At 39.7% G+C, this 23,945-nt stretch overlaps 1 pseudogene; it reads left to right on the top strand.

Moving 5' to 3' along the window:
• The window catches only part of LOC102870815, a 42,436-nt pseudogene extending 18,960 nt beyond the window's left edge, over positions 1-23,476 (top strand).
• The last annotated feature ends 469 nt before the right edge of the window (positions 23,477-23,945 follow it).

Genomic DNA, 23,945 nt, shown 5'->3' with positions numbered 1-23,945 from the left:
AGCAATATTTGACTTGCATATCACATGAATGATATGGTTTGATAATTTCCTCATTTTCTTGGATCACCTTTCTTGGGAATGGGAACAGATAATGTTTCTCTTCTAGGCAGGTGGCCAAGCAGCTATCATTCTCCAAAATTCCTGGCATAGACTGTTAAGTAGATCCAGGAATGCATCTGTTAGTTGAAATATGTTAACTAGTATCTCATTGACTCCTGGGCCTTATTATTTTTTTTCCCAATGCCTTGAGTGCAGCTTGCACTTCTTTCATTGCCATTGACTCCTGTTCATATGGTTGTTGTTGTTGTTATGTGCTGTCGAGTCACTTGTGACTTATAGCAACCCTATGTACAACAGCCATAAACTCTGCTCTATCCTGTGCCAATCACATTGCCTCTGACACACCCATCCCGATTACCCCAGTCACTGAATCAATCCACCTCATAGAGGGTCCTCCCCTCCCTCTTGCACCATCCCTCTGCCCTCCCAAGCATGATGTCTCTCTCCAAGGACCGGTCCCTCCTTACAACATGTAGAAAGTATGCTGGATGGAGCCTAAGAATCCTTGCCTCCAAGGAGCCGCCCAGTTTGACCCTTTCCAGGATGAATCTGTTTGTTTTCTTGGCAGTCCATGGTACATTCAATACTATTCTCCAGCACCACAGCTCAAAGGCATCAATTCTCCTTCTATCCTCCCTAGTCATTGTCCAACTCTTTTATGCATAACAAGCGATTGCAAAGACTATAGCCTGTATCAGATGCACCTTAGTCTCCAGAGTGACACCACTGCTCCTCAGTACCCTGGAGAGGTCCCTAACAGCAGACTTTCCCATTGCAATACATTTTTTTATTTTCTGACTGCTGTTGCCAAGAGTGTTGATTGTGGAACCAACCAAACTAATGCTGTGAACAATCTCAATCTCTTCACCATCCATCCTTATGCTGCCAATTGGTCCAGTGGTGAGAATCTTTGTCTTCTTGACATTGATTTCAATCCATACTGTATATTGCATATGGTACTTCCTGAAATTTTTTTTAGTCTATCAAATTTTTTTTAGTACAGTGATTGTGTATTCCTTTCATTTTCTTTTTGCTGTGTCTCTGTATTGCAATTTGTGGCTTGAATTTGTTTTCCAATTCTTTCAATTTTAGAAATACTGAATGAATTCTTCTCTTTTCCACTACATTCTCCAAATCTAGTTCTTTGAATTTTCTGTTTTAACATTTTGCTTTGTGTTCTTGAGCTGTTTTTGAAATCTGCTGTTCATCTCTTTGACGTTGTCATTCCTTTCCTGTTTTAACTTCTTGTTGCTCTAGTGCCACTTTTAGTGTATCTTCATCTGTTTTTGTCTTTTCTTTCTCTTCTGTCTTTTTAATGACCTTTTGCTCTCCTCTGCGGTGGTATTTTTCATTTTATCCCATAACTCATTTGGTTTTTATTAATTACTATCCAATTCCTGAAACCTATTCTGGAGATGATATTTAAATTTGGGTGGGATAGACTCATATTTTTGTTCTTGTGGATTTGTTTCCATTTTCTTCAGCCTCAATTTGAATTTATACGTGAGGAATTACTGGTTTGTGCCACAGTCAGTGCCTGGTTTGGTTTTGACAGCTCCTATTGAGTTTGTCCTGTGATTCTTTCCACAAATGTAGTCAATCTGATTGATACCTGTACAGCCCATCAGATGAGGTTCATGTGTAAAGATAAGTTTTGTGTTATTTAAAAAAAGGTACATGTGGTGAATATATCATTAAATGTACAAAATTCAGTAATTGTCCAGCTCATTTCTACTGTGAGTACTATACTTTTGGACCACCATTCCTTTCTCATTGTTTCCAACTTTTGCATTCCAGTCACTAATTGTTAAAGTGTTAAACAAAACTAGAACATTCAGACTAGAACTACAGCACAAGCATTGTGGATCACAAGTGGATTGTTAACCCCAAAACACTTCAATGTTCATGAATCTTTAAAACCAGTCATCCTCACACCTGAATTAACTTAACAGCTATTCATTGGTTTTGTGCTTGGTTTTTTTTTTTTTAAATTTTTTTAATTTTTGTGTGAGTGTACCGTCAAATCGGATCTGACTAGTACAGGAGGAGATTGTCCTTCCTTCCCCGGCAGAGCATCTGGTGGATTCGAACTGAGCGCCTCTGGGATTGTAGTTGCAGCTCCTTGCCACTAGGCCACCAGAGCTCCCCTATTCATTGTTGTTATATGCCATCGAGTTGGAACTGACTCGTGGCTGACTCTCCAGTGGGATTGTAAAGGCACTAAATTGCACAGGAGGAGATTACTCATTCTTCTCCAATGGCGCAGCTCGTGGATTTGTACTGTGTGCCTTTGGGATTGCAGTATAGATTCTTATTACTAAATTACCAGCAGCCATCTTATATTATTGCACAAGCTCTTCCAAAAAATGGACACATTTTTCCTTTTTCCTAAATTTTCCCTGTGTATTTGAATCATGTAAAACTTTTTGCCATTGCCTAAGTCATCAGCTTAAAATTCTTAACATCTTGACTCCTGTATTCATTCTTCAGTACAAATAATTATAAAATTTAAGAGTATGATCCAAACCAAGAAATTTTCAAAGATCCTAGTTGATATAAATATATGACGTCCCTTTAGAAGTTAAGAACAACTATCTTTGGGGTATTCCAGAAGATTGACAGGACTGTGCAGGACAACTTTTTGTCATGTATGCTGCTTAATCTCACATCTCTTAGGCTATTAGTTGAGAGGCATATGGAATCCCTTTATACTACAGTTTCATTCTGTGTTTCTTAAGAAGATACTTTCAGAGAATTGAAAGTGAGTTCCTTACTTTGTTTAGGTCATAATTTAAGTTAACAGCACAAAAAATTAAGTAACCATTAGCAATTTACTAAGTTCAACAATGAAGCAGTTGGTCTGATGTGCCTCCATATACACAGTGCTGAGGGAGGGACACTGACATTCAGTGAGGTAGAGAGACAAAGATGATGAAACAAAATAGGGGTATTGAGATCAAGTACAAGGACCAAAGAGTCAAGGACATGGGAGTGAGTATTTACAGATAAAGGGATCAGAATGTGCAAGGCATGGAGGCATGAAAGAACATGGCTAAGATCCAATATTCTCTTGGCACTTTGTTCATATCTCTTGTAGTACAACACTCACATTGTTGTATCTAGTTAATATTATATAGATCTAGTCCCATTTCTCTCTAGTAAAGTCTTCAAGGTCCAGTGTGCTCAGAACACAACTCAGTCACTGGTAGTTATAACAGTGTCCCATACACTGAAGTTGTCTGCAGGAAAAAGAGAAAACATAGTAGAGCATTCAGTCAAGCATTAGGTTGGAAATAACTTGCTCAAATGCAATGAAGGAACACAAATGAAAAGAAGAAGGAGCAGAAGCAGAAGCAGAAGCAGCAGTGGCTGGAGCAGGAACATGACTAGGCATGGCAAAATAGTCATCATATTAATTGAAACTAAAAGTTAATGTCATGAATGTAATACCATCCTAAATGCATTAATAAGGTCCAAATCCCCTTCATCTGCCTCTAATAATCAACCCTAATTCCTTATTTTCCCTGAACACTGTCCTAAATGGAATGGCTTCCTTTCCTTCAACATCCTAATCAGTAAGATCATGTCTCTGAAATTTCATAATATGCATTGAAGATACATTTTGACTCATAAAAAAATTCCCTTCTCTAAGCTGTTGAATGAGAAGTTCTAGCAGGAGGAAGTAGATCCTTGTGTTCTACTCCCCTCCTCCCACCGCCCCCACTTCCTGATGGTGTCACTGCTGGGTCTGGGTCATCCAGCTGCATCCAGGACTCCCAGGGGATGTCCTGAAAATTACTCCAGTAGAAATTAGTCCAGGACACTAATTCCTAGGAGTCATATTTTCCAGCTTTGATTTGTATTAAAATTAATTCAGAAAGTTGTTCTCAAGAAGCAGTGAAAAGGATCTATTGGTAATATGATTTTCATGCATCTTTATTAAAATGTTCTTAGAGTCTTCTGTACTTAAATGTTATTAGTGTTTATAAGAATTATTTTGATAGAAAGCAGGTGGTATTATCTTTAATCTGATAGATGAGTTATAACAAGACAGTTTTTTTTCCTAAACTCTTCATGAGTTCCTGTTAAAACCAATACATAAACCAACATAATTGGAATTCAATTAATGGAAGAAATTGCTACAAAAGGATAAACACAATGATTTCAAAGTGCCATAGATTTATTTTTCTCAGATTTGCCAACCTTAGGGTAGAAGGAGGTGAGCATAGAGTTTTGTGACTACTTTCTCTTAGAGGTAAAAAAAAAAAAGAAAAAAAATTATGGTGTTCAATCCCAGGGTAAATGATAAAGATCAAAGACTCATTTTATTATAATATTTTCGTTTTTATTGAACAGATTCACTTTGGACTTTGGCTTGCATTTGGAATGTTTACCTTTTAATAAGTGATCTGTTTAAATGTGGATCAGAGAACAAGGGTTTTTGTTTTACAGTTCAACTTTTGACCTTGGGCGATGAATGGGTGGAGGCTAAGAGGAAAAGTCCACTGAGTTTCTACTGAACTTTTTACCCTTAGAAAAAAAAATGAACAAGTTTAAAGTTCACACAGTGCACAAGAGGTCCCCGCTGGGGATTTCTGGTATTATTAACTTCCTGACCTCAGATAATTTAAAAGGAAGAGCAAAGCCACCTCAGACTGTGACTCAACTTTGAACTTTTGACCTCCCAAATAAAGTATTTAAATTGTAAATGGCAGACCTGGTTGCTTTCTCATTGCTGTTAACTTTCTTTATCCAGGCCACGAAGTTATAATCCAGACCACAAGCTTACCCTACTTGTTCCTTTTTATTTACTCACTCTCTTTTAGCAGAAAGGACGGAGAATACGGTTTACCTAGAAATGACAGGTGTTCTGGTGAACCAAGTAACATTGGAAGGGTCATTGAATTTTGGACACAGAAACAATCATAGATCATCTGTCCAGACCACTCAGTCTTGAAAGAGAATATAAAGAAACAGTGAGATTGAGTGATTTCCTTAAGGTCAGACAATTAATGGGAGAACAATGAGCATCTGTGATTAATTCACTGTTTTCCAGTACTAGAAGGATTGAGGTTAAGAACTATTTCCCTACATTGCATCTTGTTGCTGTCAAGTAGATTCTGATTCATAGCAACCCCATAAGGCAGAACAAAACTGTCCTGTAGGCTTACATGGCTGTGATGTGCATGGAAGCAGAGAGGGACATCTTTCTACCAAGTTCTTTCTACTGACTTCAGACTACTTACTTGTCTTTTTACCAGGTGAGTGCTTTAATCGCTGTGCCACAAAGGCTGCTTTCTGCATTGCATAAGGGTAGAGAGGAAAAAGCCCCTGTAGATTCTACTCTTAAAATAAAATTCATAATAGTGAATAAAACAAAAACACTATCTAGAAGGCCAGGAGACTTGAGTCTTCAGCTGTCCCTCCATTCTTATTGATTGTGTAAATTTAAAAAACTCACTCAACACTTTTCTGTCATGATTTCCTACTGGTAAAATGAACTGCAATTGGGAAGAGTATCTACGATACATTTCAGTTCTGATGTTTCTTGGTTTAAAAAGAATCTTGTTTTCAGAAAATGTACTGTATTTCATGCTTAAAAGTGGTATGAATACACCGTCTATCCAACGGGATTTCATGCTCATGGAGGTTAAGACTAGATGGTTGTGGCTTTAGGGAACTCTGTTACGCTGAACTAGACTTGACACTGATAATGAGGCTCTTCTTGCTTTAAGATGACCCAAACCAAAAGCAGACCAACCAAAAAAACCTCCAGTCAAAAAGAGTGTAATGTAATGAGACATTTATAAGAAATGCCAGAAGAAGAAAAGATACCAGACTAACAAAGAAAGGATGACCAGGAGGAAAAACAGAGGTGTGGAAGGAGGATGACAAAGAGAGGGTAACCCACGGAGTTGGATAGTGACCCAGTCAGTGCTTGCAATACTGTGAGAATCAATGAGGACTTTGTGAATCTGCGGACACCACATGCTGTTAATACCAAGGCTTAGTTAGGCAGCTCTCACTGGCACTTGTACAACACTCAGCATGTAGGAAAGCCAGTATCCAGCAGGCCTCATTCTTCCCTCCTGCTATTTGCTAACACCTTTATTGCCTCCAGTTAGTTCCTCACACTACTATTGTCCCATCTGTCAAGAAGTGTTCCCTTCCAACATTCTGTCTTCCTTTTCTTGCGCAAAAGAGACCCTCTCAAAGTAGATGAAAAACATAAGCTAAGATGAATGAGGCAAGCTGGAATCAAGATCAGGAATGCTACTTTTCTCATGTTTCCTGGTTCTCAGTGATGAAGGAGATAGAATCATGGGATCCCTTCGAGGACTCTCCTGCGAAGGCAGTTGGTAGTGGTGGTTTGAGGCTTATCTGCACTGTCCTGGAAACACAGGTCTCTGGATCACTGCCAAAAGGAAGTGCCAAGCAACTGCATTTGGCTTTCATAGTATTAAGGATATTTATTCGCCTATGCCCTTACCTGGGAATTCTGATGTTCTACTAGGTAAGGAGTTACACTTCCAGTCCAAAGTCAGGCAGTTCAAATCCACCAGTGGCTACTGAGGAGAAAGACAATCTTGTCTCATGTTGTTTATAACCTCTGAAAATGTGCTGTAGGGTCAGCAATGAGTATGTTCCAACTCAACAGGAATGAGTTGTCATGGCCCTTTACCACTCTCAGCCCCTTTCCACTAACTTGCTTCTACTTTCCCACCTCTTCTATGCTCTCTACCTCCTCTAAGAGCCAGTCAATGCACATGATTACTATTTGAGCCAGGCATGGCTGCATGCTTGATCAGACACTGTGGAGGTATCTGATCAAGCATTCACAGTTGCAGACTAGTGAGCTGTAAAGGAATTACAAGTTAGGGTGTTTGTTGTTGTTGTTACTGTTATTAGCAGTCCTATGTGACCCTCCAACCTATGATGATCCAAGGCACAGATGAATGAGATGCTTCTCTGACCCTTTCATCATAACTGGTTGAGACTCAGATTATTGATTTTATTGGTTGGGATATAGCTTGTCAGACCTTTCTTCCTACTCCATTTTATCTTGAAATATATCCATCCTCCTAGCAAGATTCAATGTATCACTGGCAGGAGGGTGATAGCTACACAGACAAGGGGTTGTCTGAGAATCAATTCCTCATATCCCACAGAAAACATTCTGCCACAAACCCTTTAGTTAACTAAGATTTTGAGTGCGCAAAATTGTCCAAATATTTTCTCCATCCAATAAACTCTATTTATTTGCTTACTAAAATTTTGTCATGTTTTCTAGTCTTAAATACATTCTTTCAATCTTAGATATTCAGGGTATAATCATGTTTAACTCAATGACCCTTGAGAGAGGAGGTCAGAGATTACCAAGTGGAAGGTCGTCACGAAACAAGTCATGTCAACTCATTTCCATTTGCTTTCATCAACAACTAGAAAAGAACACAGCACTAAGCATTGTATGCCAGCTACTTATGAAATGGAAAAATATCTCAGTGTAATTAAGTTACATTGAACTTGTGAACTTGAAAGATTTGTGCCACTACTCATAGGAATATGCTAAAGTGAACTTTAAGTAGCACTGATGACTGATGATGGTTCTAATTTTTTTTAAGGCTCTGTTCTCAAAGCAATGGAAGAAAACAGAGTGTTAAGCACAGCCAAGAGATCCAGTGCCAAGTAATGCAAAACTCAAACTCGTTGCTATTGAGTTGTTACTGATTCAGCTGACCTTCCAATGGTTTTCTAACACCATAAATTACACTAGAGGAGACCGTTTATCTCTTTCACTGAATATTTGGATGGATTTAAACTCCAGAGAGGTTATCAGTGCAAGTCTGTATGGACAAAGCCGTAAGAGCTCCCTAAAGACTCTCGCAAAATGCAACCAAATAGCTTCTGTTGGAGATGAGTCTGAGATCCACATTCCTCAACTATTTCTGGATTGTCTAGTCCCAACCAAGCTAAGTGAAAGAACAGACCACAATAAAAAGCGTTTGTTCACACTAGGGAGCTACAGTCCCAGCTGAGATAGGGCTCCAATTCCAATATAGCTGTAAAGCCCAGACCTTGACTCTAGAAGCAGCCAAAGACTGATGAATTCTCTATAGTTATCAGTTGTCTCTGATAATATTTCTATTTTGGCATGGATATTTGAGTTGACAGTAAAACTGGAAACAAAAGGAAAAATCACGCAAGCAAAAGCCCCCTCTGATCTGGTTCTTTCATACATTTGGATAAAATAGATCCTCACATATTTGTCCGATGATATTCCTTATGTTTGATGCTCCCAGCTGGCAAGAAAAAGCCATCTTTGGAGATTAAATCTTGTAGAGTATCCACACAAGTGCCAGGAGCTCCTGAACCCTAATGGAACTTTGGCAGGCAAGAGAACAATGATTGTAAAGCAGGTACAATGGGAGTGGGAGGCTGAGAGTGCATGGAGCTGCAAACTTTCCTCTTCTTTTTCCAGTAGTCTGAAAGTGAACCAGTATCTAAATTAGACGTTATTTTAGATGGCAGCAACTTATAACACCTACTAGAAGTGAGACCATTGAGGGACCAGATGCAAAGTGGAAATCTGTTGGTAGCTAGGAATTGCACGCCTCACTCTTTTATTCATTTAGTCTGTTATCTTAATAAACTTGGCACTGAGCCCATCATAAAGCTCTGCCAATCTCTGGGCATGAATCTCTTGGTATCAAGTTAGAAAAAGTGATTTGGGAGTTATACCTAATAAGTACCTGTTTATTTAGTCCTCCAAGATACAAGGTGGCATGTTCCCAGATAATCTCTACCATTTTGTGAAATGATACTCCTTCCTGGCAAATCTTCATTTTGCATACCAGACTTGGGTTCTCCTATGGAAGGACTGAAAGACATACTCACTTTACTCCTGAGGGGAACTTTACAAAGTTTACCTACTGCAGCCTTCAGTATGGACTGAGGCTCAATGTCAAGAAGACAAAGATTCTCACCACTGGACCAATTGGCAGCGTCAGGATGGATGGTGAAGAGATTGAGATTGTTCACAGCTTCAGTTTGCTCGGCTCCACAGTCAACACTCTTGGCACCAGCAGTCAGGAAATCAAAAAGCGTATCGCGATGGGAAAGTCTGCTGTTAGGGACCTCTCTAAAGTACTCAGGAGCAACAGTGTCTCTTTGGAGACTAAGATGCGCCAGATACAGGCCATGGTTTTTGCAATTACTTGTTATGCATCAGAGAGTTGGACAATGACTAGGGAGAACAGAAGGAGAGTTGATGCTTTTGAGCTGTGGTGCTGGAGAAGAGTACTGAATGTACCATGGACTACCAGGAAAACAAACAGATTCATCTTGGAGAGGATTAAACCAAGCTACTCCTTGGAGGCAAGGATTCTGGGGCTTCGTTTGACATACTTTGGACATGTTGCCAAGAGGGACGGGTCCTTAGAGAGGGACATCATGCTTGGGAGGGTGGAGGGACAGAGCAGGAGGGGAAGACCCTCTATGAGGTGGATTGATTCAGTGACTGGGGTAATCGGGATGGGTGTGTCAGAGGCAGTGCGGTTGGCGCAGGATAGAGCAGGGTTTAGGGCTGTTGTGCATAGGGTCGCTATGAGTCGCAAACAACTTGAAGGCACATAGCAACAACAAACAACAACCTACAGATTTACTGTAGAAGATAGGTGCACTTCCTCCCTATTTTCCCTTGAGCATAGTTGAAACAAAGTGTTGCTTACTTATGTATTTTATGTCAAACAAGTGAGAGTTCTCATTAAAATAACAGAATTTTTTTGACTAGTGATATAAGGGTAATTCTAGCAAGGCTTGTTGTTGTTGTTGTTGTTGTTGTTGTTGTTGTTATGTACAACAGCCCTAAACCCTGCTCTATACTGAGCCACTCTCATTGCCTCTGACACATCCATCCCGATTACCCCAGTCACTGAATCAATCCACCTCATAGAGGGTCTTCCCCTCCTGCGCCGTCCCTCCACCCTGGCCAGCATAATGTCCCTCTCCAAAGACCTGTCTCTCCTTACAACATGTCTAAAGTATGTCAAGCGAAGGCCCAGAATCCTTGCCTCCAAGGAGCAGCCTGATTTAACCCTCTCTAGGATGAATCTATTTGTTTTCTTGGCAGTCCATGGTACATTCAGTACTCTTCTCCCGCTAATATAAGAAAAAAGAAGAAAGTTTGTGGTCACCTTTTTATAAGAAATCCAGTGAAAAATGTTATTACACAAACAAAAAAGATGTATTAAATCATATACTGAAAAAAATAATGCAGATCTCTTGTAAACCCTGGTACTTCTTTATAAATCCTGGAAACCAACTAATGCAAGAATGTTAATAATGGAGTAAGAAAAATGTAGCAAATAATAATTTCTAGGACTATTTATGATGGTAGTTTTTTAAGTTTGGATTTTGGTAGTTTTTAAATTATTAAGATTCCAGGAAACCAGAGACTTCTGGGTAATGTTTAAAACATTGAAAATTGATCTGACATTTAATGGCCAAGTGTTGAGTCTTTAATGACGTAACAAGGTCAATGGGTCAGGAGCCCTCCATTACCTAACCTTAACTGACCTGTTTAAATGACATATTAGAGTATTGATCAGGGTTGTTATGTGAGATTGGGCTGAATGTAGTGAGTTGCTCTCTATTTGTATTTTAAAGTTCTAAAGAACTGGATTTAGCCAATATTTTCTGCTATGATTTGCATTTTACCTGATCGAGTGAAAGGAGTTTGCATGATCTCTTCTTCATGCACTTTTATCCTCTTCTACTTGATTGTGACACAATCTCATGCACAGCCTTAGTCTTCCTCCTCTAAGCACTATGTACCCAGGATTCATTTACTGAAGGCTTTCAAACTTTCTGGATTCTGATCTTCTTCCACTACAGCTTGCCTTCAAGCTTCACTGATCCTTCAAACTTTAGCCATGCTAACAGAATGGTAGTTAGTACTGATGCTCATTGAACTATGACAATGTGAATGATTGAGTAAAATCTGTTGTCTATGTGCTAAATGTTCCATCATTATTGGGTGCCATTGTCAAAAACAGGATGCTGGTTTAGTCGTAACATATGTTCTCTTCTTATTGGTGGACTGCCTTCTCAAAGTACCTTTTAGTTGTTTTATCTGAGTATGGAAATGTTGTAGAATGGTTTGATAGGCCTCAAACACACCACTTTAGATTTGAATGATGAAAAAATAATTTTATAATTTCCACTACTTTAGAACTGTTTTTCATTTACTTAACAAGTTTTTATATATGTTTTCTCAATTTAATATCACACTATTTCTCTTAAGTAAAAGTATAATTCAGAAAAGTATGCTAATACTTCATCAAACAATCTTAGTGCTTTCCTCTGGCAGATGACTAAACCATGGGAATTGTTTATTCTGTAAAGTACCTAGGGAAACTGATTCTTTGACTTCTCATTTTGTTCCTGTTATTAACAATGTAAATGTAACTACTTAGATAATGTGATAGTTAATGATATGTGTCATTTTGACTAGTCTATGGTTTCCAGCTGTTTGGACAAATGTTAATCTAATTACTATCATGGATTTGTTATGGATCATTGAGACAGACTGACTTACAGCTGCCTCTTTATTGGATTTTCAGAGGTAGTAAATTACACACAAGGAGATTGCCCATCTTTCTTACAAGGATCAGCTGGTGAATTCAAACCATGTGCCTTTGGTTTGACAGTGCAGCTCCTTACCTCTAGGCCAACATGGGATCAAGTCTGTTTGCCTTGGGCAGAGAAATTACATATGATGCAATTGCCATCCATAATGCAAAATAATATAAAATATTCTATCACTCGAGGTCATAACAGTGTAAAGTAGATCTGAGACCTAATCACTCTGACTTATAAATACATTTGAATATACCCAGAGAATCATCCATAAGAGATAAATGATATGTTAGGATGGTCTACAAGAAAAGATATGTAACACCAGAACTGAAAGAGAAGCTCAGAGAAAGAATCCACCTACCTGGTATCTCAATTTGTACTTTTCTTCTCCAGAACTGTGAGAAAATAAAATATTACTTCTTATTACCATAACACAACTGAAGGATAGTTGCTCATCCAGCTGCCCAACATTTCGTGCTTTTTCTGTAGCTACTTATGGCTGTATGCCTAAATAAACCTTAACAATCTTTAAGCAAAAACTATGGATGCAGTTAAAGGATTTCCGTGGAAATTTCCTCTTCAGTTCTTTCCTGCATCTCAGAGGTTGAGATGATGATATTGCTGTTGTCTGCCACTGAATTTGAACTGACTCTGCTGACCCTCTGGTGTTTTTTTTTTTAAATAATTTGGGTTTGCTGTGATGCTGAACCTTGTGGCATTGGGGTGTGAAATGACATAGTGGTTTCCCAAAGTGGACAGTGTTTGGTCGAGCTCCTAGTTGTAAAACAGGTTTGGAAGCAGGAGTGTTATCCACTTCCTACACTACATGCCTATGAAAACTCTATGAACTTGGAGAAATGATAAGTTATAGAAAGACATTAGGTCTTTTCTTCATGGAGTCTTTATGAGTCATGCTCGACTTGATGGCAATCAACAGCAACAAATTGCATGGGAAGAAATTGCTCCTATTTCTCCTGTGGAGTGGCTGGTGGAAATAATGATAGCAAGATGGACTTTAGAAGACACGTGTTGAAGATAACAGCTCTCCTCTCATTCTGAGTTGGGTTCCTGAAAGAATAGAGCAGAGACTCTATTGAACTGAATCCCTAAGCTCTTTGTACACCTACTTTCAAGACAAGTACACTACTATTTTATCTGAGCCATTACATTTTAGGATTTTAAGTTTCTTTATTATGAATTTGATAATTCTGGTAGTGCTATCTCATAGGCGGTAATGTTGCTAACCAAAAGGCTATACCTTTCAGGCAGATCTAATCCTATCTCCCATGAGATTTACTGTTTTGGAAACTCACAGAGGGTCAACTCCGAGTTAGTTGAGTTTTAATATGACTAACTACTTGATTTTGGAATCCCTGAGTGTGAAAATAGTTAATATTTTCAACTGCTATTCAAAAAGGTGACAATGTGAATCCATTCAGAAGCATCTCACAAAAGAAAGCCTTTACTTTAAAAAATAATAATCAGCTATTGAAGTTCCTATGGAGTGTGTTTCTACTCTGATGTACATGAGACTTCCATGGCTCAGAATTCACTCCATAACAACTACTTTTTTTTTAAAATTTGACCAGGAAAACATTCAAGGACATTTAAGCCAAATCTAGTAAACAACAGTAAAAATCACCAAGGCCTGTCCTTATTCTCTCGCAGTTGTGTTCATGGAGATTGGGGAAGGTTAGAAGAACAGGAACAAAGAATAATAGAAGTGGAAAGTAAAGGGTGGCAAAGATAGTGTGGAGGCAAGAATTACTTGTAGTTCTTAAGAAATGAAAGCAGAGTTTAAAATTTTTTCTAAAAACATAATTTACCCCTATATAAAGACCTATACGGGCATATTTTGAGCCCATTAGATGTTTTCAGGTAAAGAACATGGGATCAAAGAAAGATTTTAGGAAGGATCTTAAGATAGTTTCTGGGCAACAGTCACATTGGACAAAAATTACAGAAAGCAACTGTTTCACTGACTTGCTTTTTAATCAAGCTGTCATTTTTTTCATACTTGTCTCTTAGATCTTTATCTTAATAGGTCATCTCAAAAGTCTTGCATGCTTGAATCCAAAGAAAAAGGGAGATAAGCATCAGGAGTATTTTTGGTAATATGACTGTTTAATATCCATGAGAGATACACACGTACACACCTTCCCGTAAATTATGACTAAAATGACATGACGGATTCTCTCAGGAGAAGCCATGGAAGTAGTTTTCAGATACTCATAGTTGTCACTGTCCTATTAGGATCTTATTTGAACCTGGCATAGTTTCAGAAAAAGCTAAGTGCTCAGGCTGAAACAAGAGTGAGAAAAAAGAGAGAATGTTTCTTTCTTCTAATGGGGTAAATAGGGCATGAAGATTTTATAGTTTGCTAGTAAAACCAGTTGTACAAGTTTTCTATTCACCATTAGCACTCAGCCTGAGGGATAAAATGAATTCTTATTTAAAAAAAACAACACAATGACTTACTTTAAGTGTTATGGTAGAATATTTAAATTTGTTATATAGCATAAAGAACAAATATTAAACTTGCTCATTTGCTTTACTGGAACAAAATTTGAAACTGGAAGTACCGTACTTTGAATATTTTTCATGAGGATAGTACTTCCCAGTTTTCTAATTTTGGCATGAGGAAATGATAAAAGTGAAGTTTCCTATTTTTGAACGCTTCTTCTGTTTCCCTTTATTATTATGTATTCATAAATGGCTCATATTTATTTGCATTGCTTTTCATGATTGTTTATTTTGAAATAAATATCAGTAAATGATTATTCACGCGATGACTCCAGATCTGATAATCTCAGTTTGGAGAGAAAAAAATAGCTTTAAATAATAAATTCCCATATGTATATGTCCTTTTAGGTAAGTATGTGGGAGAGAAAGACAGGCAGAGGATGTGACAGAGATGAGACAAAGAAGCAAAGAAAGAAAAGAGTGCTCAAAGGTTTTGAGAAATGACATGACATTTACACATTCCAAATTTCTTTTGCATTTTAGGTATAGACTTTCAAATCCCTGACGCAGAAGAAGAGGGGTCAAGAAGTTGTTGCAAAGCCAGAGTGTCCCTCAGTAGAGAGGAGATAGATGCCTTATGATTATTTCTGCTACTCTACCCAGTATGCTTGTTGTTGTGTACCGTTGAGTTGAAATTGACCCATAGCTGACCCTCCAGTGAATCTTCAGAGGCAGTTAATCTCATGGGAGGAGATTATTTATCATTCTCCCGTGGAGCAGCTGATGACATCAAACTGCATGTCTACAAGAAGGATATCTATCTATGTGTGTGACATTGACTATGCAAGGACATTTGATTGTGTGGATCACAACAAACTGTGGCTTAACCTTGGAAGAATGGGAATCCCAGAACACTTGATTGTGCTTATGTGAAACCTATACTTGGAGCAGGAAGCAGTCCTCAAAACAAAACAGGGAAACACTGCATGGTTTAAAATCAGTAAGGGAATGGATCAAGGATGCGTCTTGTCTCCATACATTTTCAATCTAAATGCAGAATTTTAATCTAAATTTGGGAGGCTGGGCTTTATGAGGAGAAACGTGGCAACAGGGTTAGAGGAAGAATCAACAACCTACATTATGCAGATAACACAACCTTGCTTCCTGAAACTGAGGCAGACCTGAGCGCTTGCTGCAGAAGGTCAAGGATGTTAGTCTTCAATAGGAATTGAAGTTCAGCATCAAGAAGAAAGGCATTCTCACCACTGGGCCAATTGGCAGCACCATGATAGCTGAAAGAAGTGATTTAGTTGTTAACAATTAGAGCTTTCTTGGCTCCACAATCAACGCTCTTGGCACAGACAGGAAATCAAAAGATGAATTGCATTAGGTAAATCTATTGTCAGGGATCTTTCGAGAGTACTGAAAAGCAAAGATGTCAGTCTAGAGAATAAGGTATGCCTGATTCAGTCCATGATTTTTGGAATGACTTGCTATGTACATATCAGAGAGCTTGATAATGACTAAGGATGACAGAAGAATTGATGCCTTTGAGTTGCAGTGCTGGAGATGAGTCTTGAATGTACCATGGATTGTCAAGAAAACAAGTAAGCCTGTCTGGGAGAGGGTAAAACAAAGTTTTTTCTTGGCTAGGATTTTGAAGCTTCGTCTCACATACTTTGAGCATATGGTCAGGAGGGACTGATCCTTGGAGAAAGATATATTAAGAAGTGTGGAGGGACAATGCAGGGGAGGAAGACCCCAGACGAGATGGATTGAAACAGAAATCGGGGCAATGGGGGTTGGTGTGATAATGTCTGCGAGACTGGTCAGGACAGGGCAGGCTTCAGAGCTCTTGTACATAGGGTCACAATGAATCACAGATGATTCAACGGCACATAAGACCACCACCACCACCACCACAGTCTATTATGTGGTTTCTGACTCTTACATGTTTCTGTAGGACAGAGTAGAACAGCCCCATGATATTTCCAATGTTATGAATCTTTGTGGACTCAGAAAACCACATCTTTCCCCCATAGAGCAACTAGTGATTTCACAACATTGATGTTTCAGTTAGTGGCAGAGGACTTCACCACCGCTGAGCCTCTGGAGCTCCATCTGTATCATATTGGTGGAGAAGAGGACAAAGAAAGATAGCACAGTGAATTTGTGCATAAAATTTAACTATTAATTCTTCTCTCCTAGCCTAGTTATTGTTGTTAGGTGCTGTCAAATTCACAAAAACTCACAGCAACCATTTAAACAACTAATCTGCATTTTGTCTTCTCCTGTGTCATCCTCATCATCTAAAATACTCAGCTCGTTGTTACAGTCACTGTATCAATCCATCTTCTAGAGGGTCTTTCTCTCTTTTGCTGACACTCCACTTTTCCTAGCATGACATCTTTTGCCAAAGAATGGCTCCTTCTAACAATATGCCCAAAATACATGAGACTGAGTTTGACCAATCTTGCCTCTGAAGAGCACCTTGTTTGCACTTTTCCTAGATAATTTAGTTTGTTCTATTGGCAGCCTGTGCAATATTCAGTACTGTTCTCCAATACCACAACTTAAAGGTATCAATTCTTTTCCTGTCATCTTTACTCAATTAGGTTCACGTTAGTCGTCACACTGTCATAGTTACTGCTTTGTACCTGAAAGGTCCTTGATAGTGAATTTTCCCAGTGAAACATACTGCTGGTTTCATGAGTGTTGATTATAGATCCAAGCAAGATAAAAGCATTGGGAATTTCCATCTTTATCGTGTCAGTGCTTATTGGTCTAATGGTAAAATTTTTTTTTACTTGATGTTAAGATGTAATCTGCATGAAAGGCTGATATGTTCTAACACAATGTTTTCTATTTGATTTGTTTGCTCTGACAAAGACAAATCAACTTTTTCTTTTGTGTCTTTTACAATATAGTCTTAATCTCACACTGAACCAATTTGATTATATTAGAGCCATTCCAAAATCTCTGGGGGGGGGGCAAGAAAATGATACTTTTCTTTAAAAAAAAGAATAAGAGGAAATATTCTGAATAAATATTGCATGCTATGTTCACTTTTTAAATGGTTTTAAATATTTTTTTTAATTTTAATGAAAATTTACAGACTTTGGATTTCCATTCATTCATTGTTCCACTTTTCTCCCTGCCCACCCCTCCGCCCCAGTACACTCTTCTCTTTGATAAGTAAAAGAAAAGTTCCCCCATTGTTTTATAATCCCTCCCCCCAGGTCCACTCCACTATGCAGCCTTCATTCTGGACTCTTGTCATGACAATAAGACCTAATTATATATCCCTTTTAATCCGTTTTCTCCCTCATATGTTTCAATGCAGTATACATTACTTATCTCATCTTTTTCAGTCTCCCCCCACCCCGATATCAATCCTATTTTACAACAGTGGCACTTTGCAGTATTTGTCCCTTTGTGACTGAGATATTTCACTGAGGATAATGTCCTCCAGGGTCACCCATTTTGAATAATATTGCATGAGATCCTTGTTTTTCAATGCAGTGTAGTATTCCATTGTGTGAATATACCACAGCTTCTCTATCCATTCGTTTTTTGATGGGCACTTAGGTTGTTTCCAACTCCTTGGTATCGTGAACAAAGCCACAATAAACGTGGGCGTGCAGCTATGTTCACTTTTAAAGGACAGACATGAAGAAGAGGTGGAAATTGACTCTTTGAGCTATGAGTTTAGGGGGGAAATATATAAACATGTAAATATACATATAATATAAAGTAACTATATAAATATATTTGCCTTGGAAGCAAAGATGGTAAACAACATAGTACAATCTTTGGGCATGTTGTTAGAAGGGAATGTTTGGGCCTGGTGTTAATCCTTGGAAATGGACATCAGCCTTGGTAAGGTGGAGGGTCAAAGTTAAAGAGGATAACCCACAACAATATAAACTTACACAACATCTGTAACAATGGGCTTAAGTGTGCTGCAGATGATGAGGATGGGACAAAGAAAGGCAAAGTTCAGATTTGTTGTTCATTGGGTCACTATGAACTGCAGCTGATTTGACAGTACAAAACAACAACAATATAAGGGTGTTGTTGTTGTTGTTGATATGTGCCATCTATTCACTTGCAACTCTGAGTGACCCTAAATACAACAGCCCTAAACCCTGCTCTATCCTGTGCCAACCTTATTGTCTCTGACACACCTACTCTCATTGCACCAGTTACTGAATCAATACATCTCATAGAGAGTCTTCCTCTCCTGCACTGTCCCTCCACCCTCCCAAGCATGATGTCCCTCTGCAAGAACCAGTCCCTCCTTGCAATATGTCCAAAGTATCCAAAGTATGTCACATCAAGCTTCAGAATCCTTGCCCCCAAGAAGAAGTCTGATTTCACCTTCTCTAGGGTAAGCATTCTATGTACAAACAGTGCTCAGGCTGTTCGTTCATAGGGTTGCTATGAGTTGTCTACGACTCGACGGCATTAAACAACAACAGGGTAAGCATATTTGTTCTCCTAACAGTCCATTGTACATTCAACAATCTTCTCCAGCACCACAGCTCAAAGGCATCAATTCTCTTTCTATCATCCCTAGTCGTTGTCCAACTCTCTGATGTATAAGAAGCAATTGTGAAGCCTATGGCCTGGATCAGACACACCTTAGTCTCCACACCTACATTGTTGCTCTTCAGTACTTTGGAGAGGTCCCTGTCAGCCAACTGTCCCAGTGCAGTTTGTCTTTTGATTTCCTGGTTGCTGGTACCAAGAGTGTTGATTGTAGAGCCAAACAAACGGTTAACAATCTCAGTCTCTTCACCATTAATAATGATGCTGCCAATCGACCCACCGGTGAGAATCTTTGCTTCCTTGATGTTGAGCTTCAATTCATATTGAAGGCTGCAGTCCTTGGTTTTCTACAGTACACACTTCAGTTTCTCCTTAGTTTCAACAAGCAGGGTTATGTCATCTGCATAACTCAGGTTGTTGATTAATCTTCCTCCAAACCTAATGCCACATTCCTCCTCATACAGCCCAGCCTTCTGGATGGTCTATTCTGCACATAGCTTGAAAACGTATGGAGACAAAATATACTGCTGGTGTACATCCTTCTCTATTTTAAACCATAGAGTGTCTCCTTGCTCTGTTCTGATGACTGCCTCTTGGTTCAAGTACAGGTTTCGCACGTTGTTGTTGTTATTATGTGCCGTTGAGTCGCTTGTGATTCATAGCGACCCTATGTACAACAGCCCTAAACTCTGCTCTGTCTTGTGCCAATCACACTGTCTCTGACACTCCCATCCTGATAACCCCAGTCACCGAATCAATCCACCTCATAGAGGGCCTTCCCCTCCTGCGCTGTCCCTCCACCTTCCCCAGCATGATGTCCTTCTCCAAGGATCGGTCTCTTTTCACAACATGTCCAAAGTATGTTAGATGGAGCCTCAGAATCCTTGCTTCCAAAGAGCCACCTAGTTTAACCCTTTCCAGGTTTTGCATAAGCACAATAAAATGTTTTGGGATTCCCAGTATTCTCAGAGTCAGCCACAGTTTGTGATCCACATTATCAAATGCCTGTGCATACTCAATGGAACACCTATAGACATTCCTCTGGTCCTCTCTGCGTTCAGCCAAGATCCATCAAACATTAGCTACAATATTCCTAGTACCACAACCTCTTCTAAATCCAACCTGCACATCTGGCAGTTCTCTGTTGAAGAGTTGCTCCAATCATTTTTGGATAATTTTCAGCAGAATCTTGCCTGCATGTGATATTAATGCTACTGTTTGATAATTTCTGCACTCTGTCGGGTCACCTTTCTTTGGAATGGGAACAAATATAGATTTCTTTTTAGCCAGGTGGTTGTCCTCCAGAATACTTGGCACAACTTAGTGAACGCATCCAGGGCAAGATATACACATATACAAGTGTGAGTATATATTAATAATGTCATGAACACTTAATAGCTGTGTGCATTCATATGGTTACAAATTGAAGTTTTTAGTATATCTAACCAATTTCCCTGAGCACAATCTCATGCTTTTCTGCCTTCCTTTTTTACTCTCTGCTTCCTCCTTCCTTTCTTCTGTCTTCCTTCTCTCTCCCTCTCTCCACCCTGGCTTCCTCCTACTTTCTCACTCTTTATCTGCTTGCTTTATTTCTGCCTCCCTTCCTCTCTCCATCCCTTCCTCATTCTCTCCTGACTTTCTTCTCTTTTCTCTTTCCTACACTCCAGGAAGCTAAAATATTTTCTTATTCTTAACTTTTTATCTTAAAAGTCTGTCTATGCTGATTCAAAAATATATTTTCACATACTCCTCCACAAGATTTTTCTCTGATATTTAAAGCTAGTTCTGCTTAGAAGTTTTAAAGTTCTGAAACAATCACAAACTTTCTTTGCCTTTAATGTTTCTCCAAGATTATGAGAGCTCAGGTACACCAGTAAGGTGCTTAAGTTTTGTTTTACTCCATTCAAATAAGGGTAGTTACATCACTACTATAGTTTGAGGAATTTTTTTTTATCTTCTCTTCAATATTGGGTGTTTTTCCCCCCAGCTGTTTCTCTATATTTTTCTGATCTCTCAATCTCTATCATCCTGGATCACAAAAACATTCATTTGTTTCAACAAACAGCTCATATATTTTTTAAGTAAATGGAGGAAAGTAGAATTGATTTTTTATTACTGAAAAGAGCCTGTTGTCAAAATAAGTGACAGCTAACACAAGAAGGGAAAATTTAGCCTGTTGCCACCATCACTCAAAGACAAGGCTGTACCTGTCACAGAAATTAAAGGGATACCAGTAGAAAATGAAGAATCATTACAGACTCTCTCATACTCAACTGCTCTTTGAGAAATGTCTCCCAAGAATGAAAATGTGTTTTTCTCTTCCACACAAGCAGAAGCAGCAGGGGTTATCTTTTCTTGGACAAGCTAAGATCTATCACCTTGTCAGAAGAGACAGCCGAGGTTAGAGATGATGCTGCCGCCCAAGAACAGGGAGCAGGAGCTGGGACTCTGTCTTATGACAAGAACAATAGGCTATCCTAGGGGAGGCTTCAATCTGCTGTATTTCCCACTGGGCTATGAATTGCAGCACTCATTTAAACATCTACATAAGACATTTTAATCTATGCCAAGAACTCCTGTTTCATTTCAGTGTCAATAGTGGTTAATAAAAGTTTGTTAGATGAAATTTAATTTTTAAAGATGTATACCATTTTGCAAAAAAGAAAAATCACTCCCTCACTTATTGCAGATAAATTATAATCTACTCTTAGTTGACCCTCTAGCAGGTTTTCAGAGGTTGTAAATTGAACAGGGAGGATCTTTTTCCCTCTGAGAAGCTGGTGTATTTAACTTCCAGGGAGGTGCTACCTTTGGGTTAATAGAGCAACTCCCCACCAGCGTGCACAGAAGAACCAATATATGGTGTTATTAGGGACAAAATCTAGTATAGAGATCGTGTTTCAGCAGATATAAAAAACTCTATGAATTGAATCAGTTCCAACTCATAATGATCTACCCCTGAGTTTCTGATGTTGTGAAACTTATTCACAGAGATTGTTCATCTTTCCCCCTTGGAGCCACTAGTAGACTTGAACCCAAAGGCACACATTCTGTCACTTAGCAGTGCAATAAGCTATTGATTGGTTACCAGAACTCCTTTCAGGAGAGATTGAAAAATAATAATGAAACTCAACTCATTGCCTTAGAGCTGAAATCAACCCAGCTGCCCTGCGAGAAGTTTGACAAAATTTATAAATAAAAACAGAGGCAGAAATTAGGAAGAGTAACCTGTCTGAAGCAGAGTGAATGCTATTACAAGTCTTTCTGTGTCTTTATCTACCCAAATGAATTCTAGCTGAAAGCAGAAAAGACAAGAATGTCTACTTGTGTTTTAGTGACTATGCAAGGTTTTTTTTTTTATTGTGTGGATCACAACAAACTATGACTAACATTGAGAAGAATAAGAATTACAGAGCACTTCATTGTGTTCATGCTAAATCTATACCTAGATCAAGAAGTGGTTGTCATTCCGCCCGAGCCTGCTGGAGCCTGTTCACGTCGACTGACCAGACCGGGACAGCCAGATCCCAGTTTTTCAGGTGTCTGTTAAGAAAGGACAGGAGCTCTGGTAGCTTAGAGAAGGAGTTGTGCTGCCAACCCTAAGACAAGTGGTTCAAATCCACCAGCTGCTCCAAACGACAAAGCTGGACCACCTCCTCTGAAGAGCTTTTTATCCTCTGAGAACAGTAAGAAGACTGACCCTGCGTCAGTTTTTGCTTGAGCCAGTCACCTGCCATACCTGGAATCGGGATCGCACCCAGATTGCCCTGAGCCCCAATAATCATGAAGTCCACATCTTCAAGAAGAACGGGAGCCAGTGGGTGAAAGCCCATGAGCTCGAGGAACACAACGGGCACATCACAGGCATTGGCTGGGCTCCCAGGAGCGAGCGTATCGTCACCTGTGGGGCAGACCGCAATGTCTACCTCTGGAGTCAGAGGATGGCGTCTGGAAGCCCACCCTGGTGATCCTGCACATCAACCGGGCAGCCACGGTCGTGAAGTGGTCCCCGCTGGAGAACAAGTCCGCCATGGGCAGCCGGGCCCTGCTCATCTCCGTCTGCTACTTCAAGTCTGAAAACGACTGGTGGGTCAGCAAGCACATTAAGAAGCCCATCTGCTTCACGGTCCTCAGCTTGGACTGGCATCCCAACATCTGCGGGAGACAAGCTCCTGCGACTTCAAGTGCAGGGTGTTTTCTGCCTACATTAAAGAAGTGGATGAAAAGCCAGCCAGTACGCCAAGGAGCAGCAAGATGCCTTTTGGCCAGCTGATGTCCGAGTTTGGTGGCACTGGCACTGGGGGTCCATGCCACGACAGCACCGTGTCCGGAGCCGAGGCCTCCAAAAGCGCGCAGGTCTCCACTCTGAAAACGGAGTTCCTGCCCCTCGTGAGCGTGGCATTTGTGTCGGAGAACAGCGCCGTGGCCACTGTCCATGACTGCTGCCCAGTGCTCTTCAACTATGACGACCGTGGCTGCTTGACCTTTGTCTCGTAACTGGACATTTCGAAACAGAGCATCCAGAGCGACGTGTCGGCCGTGGAGCGCTTCTGCAACATGGACAAGCAGGCCACCACCGAGGACCGCAACACGGCTTTGGAGACCCTGCACCAGAATAGCATCACTCAGCATCACTCAGGTGTCCTTTTATGAGGTGGACAAGCAAGATTGTCGTAAACTCTGCACTACTGGCCTCGATGGAGCCATGACAATTTGGGATTTCAAGACCTTGGAGTCTTCCATCCAGGGCCTCCAAATGATGTGAAGCTGAGCAAACCTAGGAGACTGAGCCAGCATGACCAGCTGTAGCTGCCTGCCTCCCTGCCCGCAAGAAACACTTAAAACACAACCGTGCAGATGCTCCTGTGTGTGTGCGCGCGTGTGATGTGTGTGAGACCAGAATTTTAAAAGCAGCAAAGATTTGTCCCCCTGGCCTGTTTCATTCCATTTTTGACCAAAGCTTCTCTTTAAATAATTGTTATTGGAAAATTGCTATACTGACCTAAAGGAAGGGGAGCAGGTATGTAAATCATCTGCTAGAAAATTGAATAAAAATGCTAAATGGGAAAAAAAAGAAGCTCTTGTCTAAACAGTGGGAAGCAACACTGTATAGAAAGTGTGTATCATAAGGATGTACCCTTTCTCTGTATTTATTTCATCTGTATTATAAGCAAATAGTTAATGATGCTGGACTCTATAAAGAGATTTGTGGCATAATGACTGGAGAAAAACTC

This window comes from Elephantulus edwardii, unplaced genomic scaffold, assembly GCF_000299155.1.
Source record: "Elephantulus edwardii isolate Elephantulus edwardi_28Jun2011 unplaced genomic scaffold, EleEdw1.0 scaffold00081, whole genome shotgun sequence".
In the NCBI taxonomy this organism is placed as follows: domain Eukaryota; kingdom Metazoa; phylum Chordata; class Mammalia; order Macroscelidea; family Macroscelididae; genus Elephantulus; species Elephantulus edwardii.
Note: the sequence above shows the minus strand (reverse complement) of the source record. Positions and strands in the feature narration are given on the sequence as shown.